The 19,664-nt window shown below is 37.8% G+C and overlaps 1 long non-coding RNA gene and 1 pseudogene across 1 annotated transcript in view; both read left to right on the top strand.

Moving 5' to 3' along the window:
- LOC130852345 (uncharacterized) overlaps positions 1 to 19,664 on the top strand; it is a 169,263-nt gene that overhangs the window by 12,360 nt on the left and 137,239 nt on the right. The window lies entirely within an intron of this gene.
- On the top strand, positions 7,085 to 8,999 carry LOC130852340 (heat shock factor protein 2-like; annotated as a pseudogene).

Raw genomic sequence — 19,664 nt, 5'->3', positions numbered from 1 at the left:
ATTCTAGTTGGTCCTGACCATCAGGTATAAATTAGTGTTAAATCAATATTAGCTGATACTTCCCCAGGTGTGGGAAGTGTGGAAACCCGATCACATGAGCAAACACAGCCCTTTTTGGCTACATTTAAAATAAGATGGTTATTATTACACTGTATGGGGAAAAGGCTTTTTTTTTAAAAGAAATCTCATGACACTTTAATTTGCATTAACTTGATAGACTGATATCAATAGTCAGAATCAATTTTCAGTTGTTATAATTTCCCTACCACACTTCACACTTCATTCTTTCAGAGAGGCTTCTCCTGCCCTTCCTGTTTCTTCCTACCCCCAGCCATGCCATGTGCCCCACATCGTTTTTCCTTTCTAGTACTTCTTACTCATACGGTTGAGTGGAGAAGCCAAAGGGGACTTAGTTTACATACCTGCTTTAATTGTTCACCTCGGGTGGAGCAGTGTCCTATATAAACTTAGTTTTGCTACAGCACCATTACTCAATAATGTGTTTATACAAGTGTCACTTAATCATATGAAAATAAACAAGGCACTTAAACTTGTTATTGAGAAAGAAGCTTTAGGCTTTAGCTGCACACTTTCCTTACTCAAGGGCCAATCTCACCTCACTTATTCTTAGAAAACTTTTAAGGAGTTTTCCTTTAAGAAAATCAGGCAGACCAAAGTACTCTGAGTGAGGTCTAAGCTACTCTTACCTTTGAAAGAATTGGTTCCTTTGTTAATTATCAATAACAAGGAAACTTGTCATTTCTCTCAATATTTCCAAGTCATAGCCACTCATAATTGGAGCTATGCATTCAACACACTCATAAATATTGAAAACATATATGTTCAGTATTTAACCATAGATGAAAACAGAAACAAATATTCAACATTCCAAAGAAATGGTGCAACTCTACATGATTTTTTTCTCTTCTATATCCTGAATTGTAGAGAAATTTCATAGTATTTTTAAAGCACTTTCATGAATATGACATTTTTGTATGCAATAATTTTGTGATGTAGTTATACTATTTCCATTTAACAGATGGGGAAATTGAGGCTTGAAGCCTTGGCTGGGGTCACAGCACAGGAGAGATTCAGAACTGAGAATCAGCTCTCCTGACTTTGGGCCCAGTGTTTTCCCCTCTCTATAAACATTGCCTTTATTGCAAGAGAGTCAGGGATATGTTCACTCAGTAATAGAGAAGCATGGATCTTTCCCACCCTGGTCTTTGAAGGACCTATGAGCTGATAGTGTATGTGAGAGAGGACACTTCCTGCCTGAGAGATTGATTACCTACATTCAGAGCAACCTGATGATGCACCTTGATAGGAGAAGGGCCTGTCTAAAAGGTCCTAATTTGCTTTAAACATCCAGAGTTCCCCATAGGAAGACAGGGTGTGATAATTATATATCTTGCTTTTGGCTTATCTTCTCCATATCCTCACCCTCACAGATGTCTTTCAAACATTGGTAATTACAGCTTTCAGAGCCAAAGCCTACAAACTCATAATCCACACAGATGACATACTGAAATCTACTCAAACACGTAAGGCTGAAGAAAGTTTCAGTGCTACTGGACTCACATTAAAAGAAAACTGCCTACAAAATAGGTAGCCTTTATTTCTGTATCACTACTCTACTGCATAGATGTGTGATGATTTCTTGTTGGTCTGAAACAATGAAGGAACTGCTTCTAAGCAAGAGGAAGAATCAGTATCAAGAAATAAGTACAACACAGAAAAGCAGTTGTCCTTGTCATGCTGGCTTATAAATGGAACCTGAGTTAATAACATCATAATCTCTTAAGAATTCAGCAAGTTCTTGCTATAGTGTCAGTGAGATAATACATAAAGTATGGTGGAATTTCGCACCATCTGTATCACTGGCGAGACCAGTGGTAATATATCCTATTTAACTTAGTGTCCCACAATTTAGGAGGGTCTGAATGTTTAAAGAATTATGAAAGTAGAAAAAGTGTGACTCTAGAAAAAGTCAAACGAGTTCAGAGGACTTAGTAGTGATCTTCAGATATATTTAGTGCCATAAATATTGATTTGTACATTTTCTTTTAATTGTAGAAAGGATGCAAGGAAATCTTATAGATTTGAGAAAGACAGGGTAAGTGAAAAGAACTAACATTTGTTCAGCATCTACACTGTGCAGGGCACTCTATGTACATTATCTTATGGAATCTTCCAGAAACCCTGCAATGGAAGCCTCATAGAAACTGAGAATAAGAGAGAGTAATAAAGTCGAAGCTCAGAGGCCTTTATCTGGTATTTGGTCCTAGGGTCTGTGTACCTTCAAAGTCTGTGCTCCTGACACCAAGTCTCTATAATACTACAGTGGGTAGAGTTATAGAATCATCTTCCCTCATTAAATTCAAGATAGTTTATAGAAAGATATATTTGGAACAGTGATATAATCCTATCTAGAAATAGGACAATGGACTAAATTCCTCTGAGGTTGCCTTTAGCCCTGTAATTTTAGATTGAAATTCAGATTAATAGAGATTTAGTCCAAGGCTTTTACTGGGCACATTATTATTATTTTTTAATCATTAAAGATCTAGGACCTATAACATAAGTAAGACTTTAGGAATTGATATTTCAGTTTTTCCACTTACATGTCCAACAATAAGGAATTGGTCTAATAGAGTATAACTATACAATGGAATTCTATGTTAGAGTTATGTTAAGGAAATCTTAATGATTCTAAGAAAACATTTTGATATACTATTATCAAATGAATTTTAAAAATGAGAAAAACCAAACCAAGCTATAAAATATGTTTCCAATTGAATTTAAATTTATCTTTACATATGCATGGATAAAAACAACTGGGAGAATATATTCCAAAATATTAACAGTGGTTCCCTGTGGGCACTGGCATAACTGATGGCTTTTATTTTCATATCTGGGCTTCTCTACATTTTTCTAAATGTAGAAAAAATAGGTCTTACATGTATTACTAGAAAGAATGCTTTATACACCACACATGTGTCTATGCACACACACCCACAAACACAATTTTCTGCAAATGTTTTAAAATTTACAAATAAAACAGTATGTTATGGATGCAGTTATGTATAGGATAAGGGAAATTTATTAAATAGCATCAAGTCCATTGGTGGCAGGAAACTGTGTACCCATCACTGAAAATAAAATTGGCCCTTCCAGTAATTTCTTATTATGCTAAAATTATTATATAGAACTACCAGAGTTGTCTCCTGCCTAAAATCCACTACTCAGAAGGCACACAGAAAACACATAGCTAAGCATATGGTACCATGTGTGTAAAATGGAGATAATAATCACACCTAGCTCACAGAGTTCTCAAAAGAGTTCAGTAAAATAATACTTTTAAAGCTCCTAGCACAGTGCCTGGCACATAGTAAGCACTCAATAAATGCTGGCTATCTTGGTCATTGTGTTCTGCTGATAAGCTAAGGAACAGAAGAATTCCACAGAGGAAGATGGTTGTTGATCTAAGAAGTTCGTACCTGTCAGCTAGCACACACAATTCATTTAAAAATAGCCTTACAATTAATGTAGGTTGTGTCCAAAGGAATCTCTAGCACATTGTAATTACGTAGTACTTTTCATTCACCACACTTACCAAAGTTTTAATGAGTAATGAAAACAGGAAACGAAGCCATGAGATAATTTCATATTCCTTTAATCATTGCACTTATGTTTATATTACCCCAAATGATGGAAATATAAAGAAAATATTAGCACTTTATAACTGCAGTTATTTGAACCTGCATTTACAGTTTTTATTTCTGATTAAAAACAGCTTTGAATTTAGATACATGCTTTATTTTATAATACAAACAAAAAGACATCTAAAATTCTTTTCTGAAAATATCATCCATTTGGAAACTATCTTAGTTCAGGCTGTTGTAACAAAAATACCATAGACTGGGTGGCTTAGAAAACAAACATGTATTTCTCATAGTTCTGGAGGCAGGGAAGTCCAAGATCAAGGTGCCAGCAGATTCAGTGTCATGGTGAGGCCCTGCTTCCTAGTTTATAGAGAGCCATTTTCTCACTGTGTCCTCACAGTGTGAAAGGCTCCGGAAAGCTCTCCAGGGTCCCTTTTATAAGGGCACTAGGGCCATTCTTGAGAGCGTCACCCTCAATGACCTAATCATCTCCCAAAGGCCCTACCCCCAATACTATCACACCGGGGATGAGGATTTCAACATACGAATTTTGCCAGGATACAAACATTCAGTCTGTAGCAGACACACACACACACACACACACTTGCTTAAATGTATTTTAATCATCTGTGTTAGATAAAATTGGAATGGTTAAATGTCCCACAGTTTTTAAGGGAAATCATTTTAGTAGAAGTCACATTTCTAGATGAAAACACATTAACCCATGATTTCAAAGAATATGGCTTGGGTCTGGTATCACATTTCAAGACCAAGAATGAGAACCTCAGTTACTTACTAAATGAAAGATACTACAATTATAATTGATAAGAAAGAGGCTCAGAAATATGAGTGGGATTTTAAACAACGAAATTTGTTTGTCTCCCACTCTGATTGAATCCAGAAGTATTTCTTTAGGGGAGCAAAAAATGCCTCCAGATGACTTGGAGGCAAATGTTTCTGTTCGTTGAAGAATAAGAATGTCTTTTGCCAAGTGCAGCCATTTCCAAAACACAATTAAGGACTATGACTCACATATCAATTCTACCCCTTCCTATTTCAGCCCTCATTCTCTGACCATCTTCTCCAAATTCCCTTGCAGGAATCCCTTCAGGACCATTGCTAATTAATGCCTTCTGGAATCCACCTTCCTCATAGCTATTGAGACTTTTTCCACCTTTGCAGGAGAAAGTTTGCCCTGGGTGATAGACGTAAATCTTTGCTCAGCCTCATCCAGCTTGTTTTCTAGGTAACAGGTTTATTTGTGGCCCCAGGGGGCAGGATAGTGGGAGAGAGGGGGCTCAAAAGACCATTGCCTTTCAGTACACAGCTGAGTAAACTAATTCTACCAAAGATCACAGGTTTCTATATTTCTTTGAATATGCTTTTTTTAAACCTTCATCAAAATTTCACATTTTAAATATTTTTAATGATTCTTTCTATTTCTATCGTGTGCTTGAATGATAATCATTTAAAGCAAGAGAAGGAGAAGACAATGTAAAACTCAAAGAGGAAAGTCTGGGAGCCGATAAAAAGTTGTTCCCTTACTGTCTCCCACTCAGAGCGAATTCATATTTGACTGACTAAGTGGCTCTAACTTTATCCTCCAGGTAGCAAATGACTCATGCATAAATAGGGACTGCTTCTTCCTCTCCCCACAGAGAAACTACATGGGTCTAGATTTGGATACTATTGATAGAAAGCAGCTGCCAATACGGGGCAAAACAATTTAAAAGAACATGGAAGTATGGACTTTGATTTCAGAAGGCTTAGAAGAGAATAGATATCTTAGCTGAAAGAGCATATTTGGATCTGTAAGATTAAAAGAGCCTTGAACAAGACTGTACTTTGTGTTAAATAGACTTCCCTAGACAAGAAAGAACCCACCTGAATGATGAGGGACAAATCAGTTAAGTTGCCCGAGTTTCGCTCACTTTAGCTATAAAATCTGGTGATTAAACTGGCCAAGCAGAAGATATGATAAACACAGATTGGAATAAGTCTGCATTTTCCAAGCCTGATGAATTTTAAAAAACTGAATTAAGTGACTAACTGAAATCTTGAAGATGAAAGAATGCAGACATGCTTCTTGAAGTAAAAAGAGGTCTAAAGTTCCGTTGTCTCTGAGGATACATTACAAAGAGATAAAGAGACTCAAGACCACATGGATGGCCTCTACTCCCACTCTGAGACTACAAAGTTAGGTCTGGAAAATGAGTATTCTCTATAGAAACATAAACATTAAAATATGAACATTTTGCTTTGACTTCAATCCAAAAAAATAAACAAATGTCAAAGATATCTATTCTAATTTTAACTTCTCTGTACATAACCTAATTATGTAGTAGGCACTAAAAGTCTGTTCATGGTATGTGACTGAATATTCTTTATGTGATTTGTAAGTTTAAATAAATTCCAAGTTTCATTTATAAGGTACTTTTTCACATTTTATCGTCTCTGAAATTGGATCAAATTTGAAATTAATGGTGTATGATAGTTTAATTGGCAGCATCTTTTCTCTTAGTATCATTTTAAAATAATGATACAACTTAAGAATAGTGTCTTAGATTTGATGAAATATAATATTCAATACAGTTTAAAAATCAAAACTGTCTAGAGCCCTAAGGACTTCATAGATGTTTTAGTATTTGAGAGTTATCTTAAGAGTAAACTGGAAAACCATTCAAAAAAAAAAATGCTCCTGAGAAGATCTGTTCTTGGGAGCAAATATGACACGCATGGTCAGGGGAAGGTAGGCGGTCAAAGAAAATGAGCCTAATGTTAAGATCAGTGATGTAGGTCTGGCATCAAACTCCTGCCCCCTTCTAAGCTCCCAAAGCTGGGTGTAGGCAATGTCAGTCCCTTTGCATTGTGTTGTAGATCACTGATACCCTGGAATCCACAGAAAAGGTTCATATAGACTAATACTGAGCGGAATAGTAGGCTTAATGTATTTTCTAGGTATTTATCCAAGGTTTAGCTGTAGAAGGTGTCTTGTACTTCTAAAAGATTTCAGATATCATTAGAGTCATGTAAAGTAAATGTATTTTTAAAAACTTTTAATTTCAGCATTTTTTCACCCTCCTTAGATCAGCTCAAAATAGCACCAATTTTTCCATAAGGGCTTCGGAGATCTTAGGTTAAAGAAACAAGTCAGTATTACTGAAGATTAAAATCACTAACATTGTTTTATAAAAGATGAATATATATACACATTATATAGAGCTATGTAGGTAAGACACTAGGAGGGTGTGTCAAAGTTGATTACTTCTAAAGAAAAACTATAGGTTTCTTTTTTCTCATTGTATTTTTAAACTTCACCATAGTTAATATGTATTGCATTTGCAGTAATTTAAAAAAAGCAGGCCGCCGCTACCACCGCGTTTGGCTGTGGAATTTGGAATTCCTGAGCCTCGTTAACGATGAGGCAGAGTTGGAACATGCCGGCTTTCCTCTGCAAGCTGTGGACGCTTGTGGAGGAAACCCATACCACCGAGTTCATCACCTGGAGTCAGAACGGCCAGTTTTCTGGTTTGGGTTGAACAAAGATTCGCAGAAGAAATTCTTCCCAAATACTTGAAGCACAGTAACATGGCAACTATTGTGAGGCAAATGAATATGTATGGTTTTCGTAAAGTAGTACATATTGACTCTGAAATTGTAAAGCAGGAACGGGATGGTCCTGTTGAATTTCAGCATCCTTACTTCAAACAAGGCCAGGATAACTTCTTAGACGACATGAAAAGGAAGGTTGCATCTTCAAAACCAGAAGAAAATAAATTTTGGCAGGAAGGGGACTTCCTAGGTGGTGCAATGGTTAAGAATCTGCCTGCCAATGCAGGTGACAAGGGTTCAAGCCCTGCTCCGGGAAGATCCCACATGCCACGGAGCAACTAAGCTGGTGCGCCACAACTATTGAGCCTGTGCTCTAGAGCCTGTGCGCCACAACTATTGAGCCCATGTGCTGCAACTACTGAAGCCCACGTGCCTAGAGCCTGTGCTCCACAACAAGAGAAGCCACCACAATGAGGAGCCTGTGCATCACAATGAAGAGTAGACCCGGCTCTCCACAACTAGAGAAAGCCCGTGTGCAGCAACGAAGACCCAAAGCAGCCAATAAATAAATAAAATAAATAAATTTTAAAAAAATTCGTCAGGAAGATTTAACAAAAATTATAAGTAGTACTCAGAAGGTTCAAACAAAAGAGGAAACTATTGAGTCCAGGCTTTGTGAATTAAAAAGTGAGAATGAGTTCCTTTGGAAGGAGGTGTCAGAATTATGAGCAAGACATGCACAACAGCAACAAGTTATTCAAAAGATTGTCCAGTTTATTGTTACATTGGTTCAGAATAACCAACTCGTGAGTTTAAAACGTAAAAGGCCTCTACTTCTAAACACTAATGGAGCCCCAAAGAAGAACTGGTTTCAGCACATAGTAAAAGAAGCAGCTGATAGCCACCATCATAAAATTCCATACAGTAGGACTGAAGGTGTAAAGCCAAGGGAGCGGATTTCAGATGAGATCATTATTTGTGACGTTACTGATGATAATGCAGATGAAGAAAATATCCCAGTTATTCCAGAAACTAATGAGGATGTTATATCTGATCCCTCCAACTGTAGCCAGTACCCTGATATTGTCATTGTTGAAGATGACAATGGAGATGAATATGCACCTGTCATTCAGAGTGGAGATCAGAGTGAACCAGCCAGAGAATCCCTAAGTTCAGGCAGTGATGGCACCAGCCCTCTCATGTCTAGTGCTGTCCAGCTAAATGCCTCATCTAGTCTGACCACAGAAGATCCTGTGACCATGATGGATTCTATTTTAAATGATAACATCAATCTTTTGGGAAAGGTTGAACTGTTGGATTATCTTGACAGTATTGATTGCAGTTTAGAGGACTTCCAAGCCATGCTGTCAGGAAGACAGTTTAGCATAGACCCAGATCTCCTGGTTGATTCCGAGAGTAAAGGATTAGAAACCAAGAGCAATGTAGTTCAGCCAGTTTCAGAAGAGGGAAGAAAATCTAAACCCAAAACAGATAAGCAGCTTATCCAGTACACTGCCTTTCCACTTCTTGCATTCCTCAATGGGAACCCTGCTTCTACTGTTGAACAGGGGAGTACAGCATCATCAGAAGTTATGTCCTCTGTAGATAAACCCGTGGAAGTTGATGAGCTTCTGGACAGCAGCTTGGACCCAGAACCAACCCAAAGTAAGCTTGTTCGCCTGGAGCCATTGACCGAAGCTGAAGCTAGTGAAGCCACGCTTTTACTTATGTGAACTTGCTCCTACACCTCTGGATAGTGATACGCCACTTTTAGATAGCTAAATCCCCAAGAAGTGGACTCTACGTGTACATATTTATCCAAATGATGAACTATTTTAAAGTATCATTTGGTACTTTTTTTCTTGTAAATTGCTTTGTTTTGTTTAATCAGATACTGTGGAATCAAAAGCAGCTTTTGCTTTTCTCACTAACCACACACTCCTGCAAACCTTCAGATGTTACTCAGCTACGTAGGTACATAAGATTTGATGCGTTAAATCACATTGTTGGCATATATTTAAGTTGGATCCAAATGGCTATTTTTCTCCAACTGTAGTAAATTGTATTTCTTTTATATATATATATATATATATATATATATATATATATATATATATATATATGTTCATTAACCCCAGTTAAACTTTGTTTTACTTGTTTGATGCTGTCTTGTTTGCTTTGAGTGTAAGTCACTATAACTAATGGTAGAACTCCTAAAGCTTTCTCTGTTCCAGTTGCTTTTATTAAGTATTTTTCACTTGGCTTCTTTATAAAACTGGGAACATAAAGTGCCTGTATCTTGTAAAACTTCATTTGTCTCTCTTGGTTCAGAGAAGCTCATTCATGTTCAACAGGAAAGGCAACATATACTTGAGTGCTGGCTGTCTGATAAAGTTGCAGCTCCATACACATAGAAGGGGATGGGATGGTGGTAACCCATCCATCTCACTGGACTAGTTTTAAGTAAAAGTTTTCTGATTTGTTTGTGTTTTTTTGAAGCATACTATTTAGTAAAATAAATATAATGAATGTTGCATAAAAAATAAAAATAAGAAAGCAGTAACGATTTTCTTTTTTTACAATTAAGCACTGGGTGCGATGAAATACAGCTGGAATCTTCAAAGGTGCATCTTCAAGGTTGCATTTGCTTAATAATTTCTTGCAACAAAGTTACAGGCACTATCCAGTCCAGCCACAAAGTGTAGTTTAAAGTTAGTTACACATGAGACAGTGAGGGCCCACAAGCTGATGCAGAAGCAATAATTCTGCCTTCTGTTTTAATAGAGGTGGAGAGGGAAGAATTCTGCTGTCCATCGTGATAGAGGTGGAGACTTCTGCGTGTTTCTGTGCATTGATAGTTTATGAGTACACGTGCAATTTGATTTCGCTCGCCAGGCCACAGAAAGGAGCAGTTCACTTAACAGCATACGTTTCTTGATCTAGATTTTCTTCAAAATGCTAGCTCTGATGAGTCTTTTATTTGGATGTTGCCTCAATCCCTTAAAGCATAAAACCCCTTCAGTACAGGTCTTTCTCCTACTATAATCACATTTGTGCCAAATTAAAAATATTGATAAGCACTATTTGAAAATAAGTGATGCAATAAACATCTTTTGCTTAACTGTTAGCACAATTTTAGAATATTGTGCCTCCTTGACCATGTATTTGGTAGAAAATTATATTTCTGCTTTTTAAATTTTTCAAAAAAGTCAGTATTATTCCAGTCCTTTGTTTCTTCAAATCATGTTATTAACATGTATTGACATATATAGTTCTTTCTTCTTTTATCTTAGGTGTATATAATTTTATCAGCTTTGCAGGAAAAACAGATACCCTCAGGGTCTGAACTGGTATTTGAGGAGATAAGCTCACTTTTAGCTCATGCCTAATAACATTACATTATTGTTTAGAAAGAGATAGCAGGCTGTGTCTTATAAATTTTAATATACTCTTTCTGTCATCGAATAACAACTGAGTTATCCTACTGATAAACCCTAGGACTCATATCGAACTGTGGATGATGTCTCATCACTCTATTTTTGCCAGCTAAGAGCACAGGAAAATATTATGCAATGGCCAGCGTCCCAGAGACTTTAGGAACCTGTATGCAGTTAGCACCTCTTCACATATTGTCCACAGAGCATTTTTTCCCCAGTGATTTCAGAAGGAGAACACAAATGGAATGGAAAGGAGAATTAACTGAATATTTGTGAAATTGGGCAATGGAACCCCTCTAAGCCTCAGTTTCCTCCCTGGTGAAATAAAGAAGTTAATTCCTTTCTTATAGGGTGGTTGTGACTGTTAAGTAGGATGATGTAATTAGATGAAAACAGTTTGTAAAGCACTCTGTTGGTTATTGTTGCATAAATATGAGCATTGAGCACATTAGGAAAGAGCTTATTAAATGTGGTGCTTGAGCACTCAGGGGAGCCATTAACTGGAACCTTAGAGAGGGGACAGGTTGAACCCTGTTGACCCTGGCACTGCAAAACCCACTCCCAAAATTTCCTGGTTTGTCGTAACATTCAGCTCTTTCAAGGTAAAGGGTCCATCCTGATCTTCTCACAGCGACGGAATTCCCCCTCTGGCAAAGGTGTCTGATGTGGCTGATGTCGTTCACTTTAACATCAGGAAACGTGGGAGTATTTATGGAAGGGAGGAGGTTAGCATTCTCTTGAGGGAGTTCAAGGAAGCTTTTCCAGCTGGGAATTGAGACAGGCAGCAAACTGTGATTTAAACAGCTGATGAGCATTAACTAAATATACCACAAGGAAAGCTGGTCAGATGAAATACAGATCAACTCTTCCTGTCTCTACAAACATGCCTAAGTCCTGTTAACAGAGCAGGTCCATACCCCAAGTAAGAGAGTTAAAGATAACAGACTAGATGATGCCAGTGTCCTGAGGGCAGGAGGACGCCTGGTTGCTGAAGAGATCTGCTCTGTTTGCTGTTAGCAGATATTCTACTACCATCATCTTATTTTGCAGCAACAGAGGCAAACAAAGGGGATTTTCCTGAGCAGCCTGAGTGACAAAGAAATGAGGCAAGTTATTGAGAAACTGATGGGCGTTCATCGAAGAGCAACAAATCTGATTTATCAGCCTGAAGGGACTGCCTTCAGAGGGAAGATGAAAGAGACAAGTCTCCCAGCATGACCACTAGCTCTAACTAACAGGGACTGGCTCATCGGCCACAAGTACTTGAAGGGTATAAATAGCAGGGACAGAGAGAAATTATTTAGCGTGGTCCAAGGGGACGGCAGGAGGAGTGATGGAAATGAAAGTCAAAACAAAGATGATTTAGGTGGCTGAGCAACTCTCATGCCCTAATGGAGAGATCTATTACGGACTGTGCTGCCCTGTCCCCTGGGAGGAGTGGAAGCCCCATCACTTGTGCCATTTACAATTGGAAAAGGCACTAAAAAGTAGATCAGCATATTGGAGAGGGAAAAAACCACCACATGCCCTCAGAGAATCATTGGGATGACTTCATAGGTCTTTTCCATCTCAAATTACTGCGATGTGGCTTGTGTGCCTGGGGACCTGAGTTGCTAGAATAATTTTCCATCATCTGGGCTTCCTTTCTGTTACTACAGGGCCCCAGTGAAGAAATGATAATAGGTAATGGAGAGCAGTTTCTGCATTATAAATAGAAGCCTAAGTGTGCTGATGCTTTAGTGTGATGGCAGAACTGAGTAGGTTAAGTTTCCTATTGTGATGTCCATGTAAATAAATACATACACATTCTGACTGAGGCTCAAAACAACATCCACATATTGATTGAGACCCAAGACAAAGGAAAGAAGCCTTGCCACATTTGGATGGTGGCTGCCTAAATGAAAGTTCAAGTAGTTTATACGCTAATCTAGGAAAATAAATGTCCAAGTACTTAAACGCTATCTTAAAAAAAAAGATTATTTGGTCTTCAAAAACTATTGAGCAGTTAGTGTGTAGGAAGTTTAGGACCCACGTTTTGAACATATTTCTGTCTTTCTGTCTACAGCTGCAGTTGTATTAGCAACTGACACATTCTGAAACTGTCACTGGCCCAGAAGGGCACATGTGGGCACGAGGCAATTCCAACCTGGGTAACAACTGCAAGTGCAAGGGCTGGGCACGACTTGGAGACTGGGGCAGGCAGAGGAGGGCCGGTGTGACCGTGATTGCTAGAAGGAGCACAGCTGTGACCATCACGGCCCCTCCCAGCCAGAGGATGACACAGATGCAGGGGGACAAAAATGGTCACACAGTGACAGGAGGGAGAGGCAGTGAGAAAGAAAGCAAAAAAAATCTAGGAGGGGGGAAACCCACAGATGTAAGTTCCTCGCAGGTGGAGGATATCATGGTTCCTGATAAAAATATTGTGTGTGGTTGGGTGTAAGTTAAACTTGGCGTTCTGGAACACTGAAGTTTGCTACAAACAAATTCAGGGCTTGACTTACACCCGACAGATATAGGTCAACCCTCAGCCTGCTGCTCTCAGCAGCTGTAGCCAATGGGAGACAGAGCTGCCCAGCAAGCCAGTTTAAGCTGCTGCTAATAGATGGAAATCAACCTAACCCCATTTCCTGCCTCTCTGCTGTCCTCACTGTCTATTCATGGCCAATTTAGGCACAGGCTGAACTGCTGGCTTGCTGTAGCTGCTGGGAGACTGATAGGGTAGAATCTGGTGTTGACATATTCCCTTCTTATCTAGGTGAAAGATCTGTTTTTAAGCCCTTAGAGGAGGACTGTGTACAAATGCAGTATTCCCTCAGTAGCGTAAGGGCTATCCTCAATTCATAGATGTTCCTGATCTTTCACTCCAAGGAAGCTTTAGAGATGTTTAGAAAGAGGGAACTCCATGGCAGAGGGCTCTTTCCTCTGCTGGAAATCTTACAGCAGAGGTTAAATAACTTGCCCAGGGTTACTCAGAAAGGTGACTATAGGGCAGAAAGAGAATTAGAGGAGTGGTCTGAGAAAAATGGGGGAAATTATCAAATTGAATCTGGAGAAAGAACATTGTCACCAATGCTCATGGTTAAAGATCTGTTGGAAGTCCCAGTTCAGTAACACACATTCCTTTATCCCACCTGTTCAGACTCTTAACTTAAAAGTGAGTTCGGATGTTTTCCTATGCTCATGTTTTTAAAACTGCCCAACCTATTCTCCTCAGTGAAAGTGACAGTAGATCAAGCGAAGTTTGGTCATGTGGCCTCAACTATTTACTCACTAAGGCCTATAGCCAAGCACCTATGGAACTGAATTAGAGGTTGAGTTAGAAGAACAAGCTTTATGCTAAATGTTCTATTGTCCTGACAACATATCTTTCTGCAGGATTTTATGCCTTGTTTCTTTTTCTCCCCCGTGGATTCCAGACCAGTCGGGCTAAACTAGAACTTTAGAAGCAGAGAATTCCATAACTCAGAATCTTTGATTCATACAGATTGCTATTTTTTTTTTCCTTACCTTAAGAGAGCAATGAAACCCTGCAACTACTTTTCCCACTGCTTAAGCTTTCAGAGGATATTTCTGACTGAAAGTGGTCCATGTCCTGAAATAACAGGTTCCTTCAAGTTCTTTGTGTTTAAATAAACAAAATTAAGCTTGTTAAAGAATATTTGGAAAATATTTAAAAGAAAATAAAAATCACCCATAAACTTGCCAGCCAGTAACAACCACAAGAACATTTTTGTGTTTCCTTCTTATTTCTACACATATGTATGCTTTCCAAAATTTGTCATAAATGCTTTCAAGGTTTTTCATAAATTGCCAAATTGCCCTCCAGAAAGATTAAATCAATTCATAATCCATATTGAATAATAATTTTTTAAAATGCAAGCAAACTAAATTTGCAAGTTGAACAATGATACCTCACTGTTTTCTTGTATCTTCCTCACGCCTAAGGTTGACCATTTCTCCCGGTGGTTGTGGACAATATTCATGGACTTTGTATTTGATTCCTCAACAATGATGTGGTTTCTGGAATTGACCCCAGTACCAGGAATGGGTCTTGATTAACACAAACTAAACATGGTAATCCAATCTCTCTTGCTAGTGAATGGTTTGAAATCAGAACATGGCATTCCTCTGACAGCAGAATTGATCCGGCTTGGTCCTAAACTGACTCAGTGAAGCTAAAGAAAAGGACTTGTATTGTATTGCTAGCAAAGAGACTCCAATTCTCTTTCGATGAATGTGAACAAGAAAGCATGTTGCCCCCGGTGAGTTGGGTACCATCTTATGATCCTGAGAGAAGCCATCCTCTCCTTCTGTTTCCACAAGATAGTATTTCCTTATTGTTTAGGCCAGTTTTATTTGGAGTTTCCATTTTTACAGTGAAAGGCTGTCATAAATCTTTGTCCTATGGGGTTTTTTTGGTTGTTTTTTTTCATTTTTGTCAATTCCTGTTGGGTATTATTAGTATTTATATTGTTGATGTGGCAAGAACTCTACTGAGGATATAGTCTTTATATTATGAATATATCTCCAAGTTTATCACTTATCATTCTTTACTTTTGTTTAATATAGGAAAGAATATAATTTAAATCTATTAAACCTATCAGTATTTTTCTTCAGGATATGTTCCATTGCTTTTACTTTTATTCACTCATTCATTAAAGAGTGTGTGTGTGTGTGTGTGTGTGTGTGTGTGTGTGTGAACTACAAGGTGCCAGGCATTATCAGAGGCAATAAGACTACTGTGAGCCAGGAAAGACACAGTCTCTGTCCTCATGGAGTTCATATCCTGGTGGGAGGTTGACAGTATATTAGAAATTAACTGAAAAGCCACATAAGTGCGTGTAAGCTACTAATGGATAGGTCCTACAAAGGGAAGGACACAACATAGGAGAGCTTTCATAGAGGGATTAGATCTAGTTAGGGAAGTCAGGGGAAGCTTTCCTGGGGAAGTGGTGACTGAGCTAAGAATGATAAAGAGGAATTAGATAATTGGGTAAGAGCATTACAGGCAGTGGAAATAGCAGGTGCAAAGGTCCTGCTCAGGGGCAAGCACAGCAAACAGGAAGGACTGAAAGAATGTAAACATAGTCCACATCCTGAGAGCGTCCTGGTATAAGATGAAGATGGAAGGTTGAAGGGTGGGGAGCAGGGGGATGCAAGGCCCATAAGTCCATGTTAAGGAGTTGTCTCCTTCCTAAGATCTGCGGGAAATCACTGAAGATGTCATCTTTGACAACCACATTACATTCCCTCCAACATCCAATCAAATAACAAGTCCTAACGATTTTGGTTTCTAAATATCCCTTCAGTCTATCTACTTCAATCCATCCTCTGTCTGTTCACCATTACCAACACTTCCTCAGCCCATTCTAGCATCAATTCTGCCAGGACTAATGGAATAGCCTCCTCAGTGATCTGTTTGCACCTACTCTTGCCCCACTCCAATCCATTCCTACGTGGTTATGAGAATACAGACCTGGCCTTGATACCATTTGATGACAAAAACACTGAAAGAGGACCAGTTTGTTTTTCATCAGTTTTGTTCTTGAGAGGTTGTGGAGTGGGCAGTTCATGAGTTTAATCTTGGACATGTTGAGTTTTAAATACCCATGGGGTGTCTTAGAGAAGAAGCCAGGTAGGAGGTGAATATTAGGTAGATATCTTCTGCCTCCCCATCGAGAGCCACTCTCCCCCCATCTCTACTCTGATCCATGTCCAGAGACACATGTGTGGGATGAGTCGAGATTCCATGTATCCCCAACACCTGGCTCCTGTGTGCTCCTCCAGTTGCATTCAGCCAAGGGGAGGTACAGGCAGAAGATAGAAGGAAGAAGAGTGAAGGCTGAGTACTTACTCTCTATGATCTACATCCTGCATCTTCTCTTCCCCTTCCCCGCCTCCTCCTCCTTCCACCCTGCCTCCTTCAAACCCTCCTCCTTTGCCGTCTACTTCTCCTGCTCTTCTTCCTCCCACCTCTTCCTCTTTTTTTCTCTTTCTAATCCAGTAATCATTTCCACCTCCTTCTTTAAACTTAGGCAGTAAAAGCTTCCTGAGATGCTGGACTGTTATCCTCTATTGTTTTCCCCAAACCTTTTGCAAATGATCTCTTGACTAAAACTTCCTTAATTATGGTACATTTTGAATGTGCTACCTGTCTCTTTCAGGGATCCTGACATACTGATAGGTAAGAAATAGCTGGGCTGGAGTTAAATTTGAGTCACCTGAGTAGAGGTGGTAATTGGAGCCATGGGTATAAATGTGGCTACATTGGGAGACAGTGTAGAGAAGGAATGGGCCCAAAAGAACTCCAATATATAATGGCTTCCAGAGGAGGATACTCTTGTGAAGGAATTGGAGAAGTAGTAACCAAAGTGAGGTGAAAAATCAGCGCAGTGTGTGCCATAGAAGTCTAAGGAAGCAAAGGACAGAAAAAGAGGGTTGGTGGTCAAGACTCAGTTGATCCTGCAAAGTCATTGGATTTAGTGACTGATACCATCGTGAATCTGTTACATATTGATATTTTCTGTTCCCTCTGTATAATGATTTAAATTTTTACGTTAATTTATATATAATTTATCTTAGATAAATACACATTTGTTTTAGAATATACTTTAAGGTAAAAAAATTAACCACCCTTCCTTAGCCATTATTCCAACATTATTTATTATATGCTTTCTCTATTACCATTATTTCCTCCAACAGTCATTACTTCTAAAAACACAAAGAGATGTTTGAACACTTTCTGCTAGATGTTTAAGAGCTATCTATTTGACTATATCATAGTGGTTGTAGCATTCATTTTAAAATATATCCATTAGAACAAGTCTAACCTCTTAATTTTTAATTTTTAGAATTCTATTATCAATAGCCCCATTTATTCTTCCAGATAAATTTTAGAACCATTTTATCAATTAAAGAAATACTTTACTAGGATTTTGTTTGGGATTAATTCCATTAATTAAGTTGGGAAGACATTAAATCTTTATTATATTGCCTTTCAGCCAGAAACTAGATAGACAGACAGATCCATTTATCTTCAATTCTCATTTTTTAACTCTAAAAAAAGTATAGTCATTTTCTTCAAATAATATTCATATTTTGTGAAGGTTATTTCCAAATATTTTATATTTACATTCTTCTTTCTGATGTTTCTTACATATTCTTTGTTACTCTTTCTCTGACTTTTTTGGTATAAGAGTAATACATGTTTCTGGTAGAAAAATTGAGAGGAAATCAAGAAGAAAAAACTAAACATAATTCTAATAGTCAAAACCCAGATCCCAGCACAGTTAACTTTTTAGTGTACTGACTAAACACTTTTTATATTCTTATTTATGTGTATTTTTGCTTCTTATGTAAATGAGATACCATATTATTCTGTAACGTCTTTCACCTGCTATACAAGGAACATCTCACGTCAGTGTATGCACTTTCCATCATCCTTCATTGCTGGATGCTGTTCTGTTATATAAATGTACCTTAATTTATTTAACCAGACCTTTATTGGGGATCTTTGTTGTTTCTAACTTTCCAGCATGAAATCATTCTGTGATAAACCTCCTCAATTCCAAAGAGCCTTGACATTTTATTAAGTATTGAATATATACACAAAGAATATTTATAAAATGTTTAAGGATAAAAAAGTAACAATACAGTGATCACTTGTATATCCACTGTCCCATTTAAGACATAGATCATTTAAGCCCCTATGTGTCCCTCTCCAATCCCATCCTTCCTAATCATTCCATACACAGACAAACACACACACACACACACACATATGTATATGTATGATTTTAAATGTTTGTGAATTTCATATAATTGGAATTTCACCATACGGGTCCTTTTGGGGTGTGCTTTTTCTGCTCAATAACATGTTTCTGAGATTCATCCATGTTGTTGCAAATAACTACAGTTTATTCATGTTTGTTGCTGTATAGTATTCAATTATATGAATATACCACAATCTTTAATCCATTCTACTGTTGGTGAGTATTTTGGTTATTTCTAGTTTTTGATCTTACAAATATGCTATTATGAACTTTGTACCTATCTCACACTACACTCATTTAAGAGTTTCTCTAGGCTAAACATCAGACAGTAGAAGTGATGGGTCAAAAGGCATGCATACCTTCAATCTAATATATAATGCACATTATATTCCAAAATGGTTGAAATAAATTTACTTTCCCACCAAGCAGTGTATAAGAATTCAGTAGCTCCACATCTTCTAATTCTTGGTATTTCATATTTAAAAATTTTTATCAAGCTTATGAGACTGAAATAATATGCCACTGTGGTTTTAATTTGCATTTCCCTGATTACAAATGAAGTTGAACATGTTTTTGTATGTTAATTTACCATTCATGTTCTCTCTTCAGTGATGTTCCCATTCCAATGTTTTTCCCATTTAAAATAAATTAGGTTATATTTTTCTTAATGGCTTATAGTTTTTATATGGTCTGGATACTAACCCGTTGTCATGTGGGTATAGCAAATGCCCTCTCCCGGTGTGTGGCTCATCTTTTCACTCCTCTTATGGTATCTCTTGATGAACAGAAGTTCTTAATTTTAATGTAGTTGACTTTAATAATAATTTCCTTTATTGTCTGTGCTTTTCTGTCTAGCTTCAGAGATTCTTCTCTTCCTTTAATTGAAAAGGGCATTTTCTTGTATTACTTTCAAATTTTTAAAAAATTCTACCTAATTTTGAGTATTTTATATACCTAGAATTGATTCTTGGCATGTGGTGTGAGGTAAGGGTTCAGATTCATTTTCTTCTGTATGAATAACCAGTTGTCTCAGTGTCACTTATTTAAAGCTCATACTTTCTCAACTGATGTTCAGTGTCAGCTCTGATACACTTGAGAATCAGCTTGCCAAGTTCCACTGTCCATTCCTCAATGCCCACTAGTCAAAATAAACCCAACATTGTTGGGATTTTAAATGTAATAAAATAAATCTGTGGGTCAATGTGAAAAGCAATGACAGCTTTGTAATATTGAAT

This window comes from Hippopotamus amphibius, chromosome 4 (assembly GCF_030028045.1).
Source record: "Hippopotamus amphibius kiboko isolate mHipAmp2 chromosome 4, mHipAmp2.hap2, whole genome shotgun sequence".
Lineage (NCBI taxonomy): Eukaryota > Metazoa > Chordata > Mammalia > Artiodactyla > Hippopotamidae > Hippopotamus > Hippopotamus amphibius.
The sequence above is the reverse complement of the archived record's forward strand: the minus strand, read 5'-3'. Positions and strand labels throughout refer to the sequence as shown.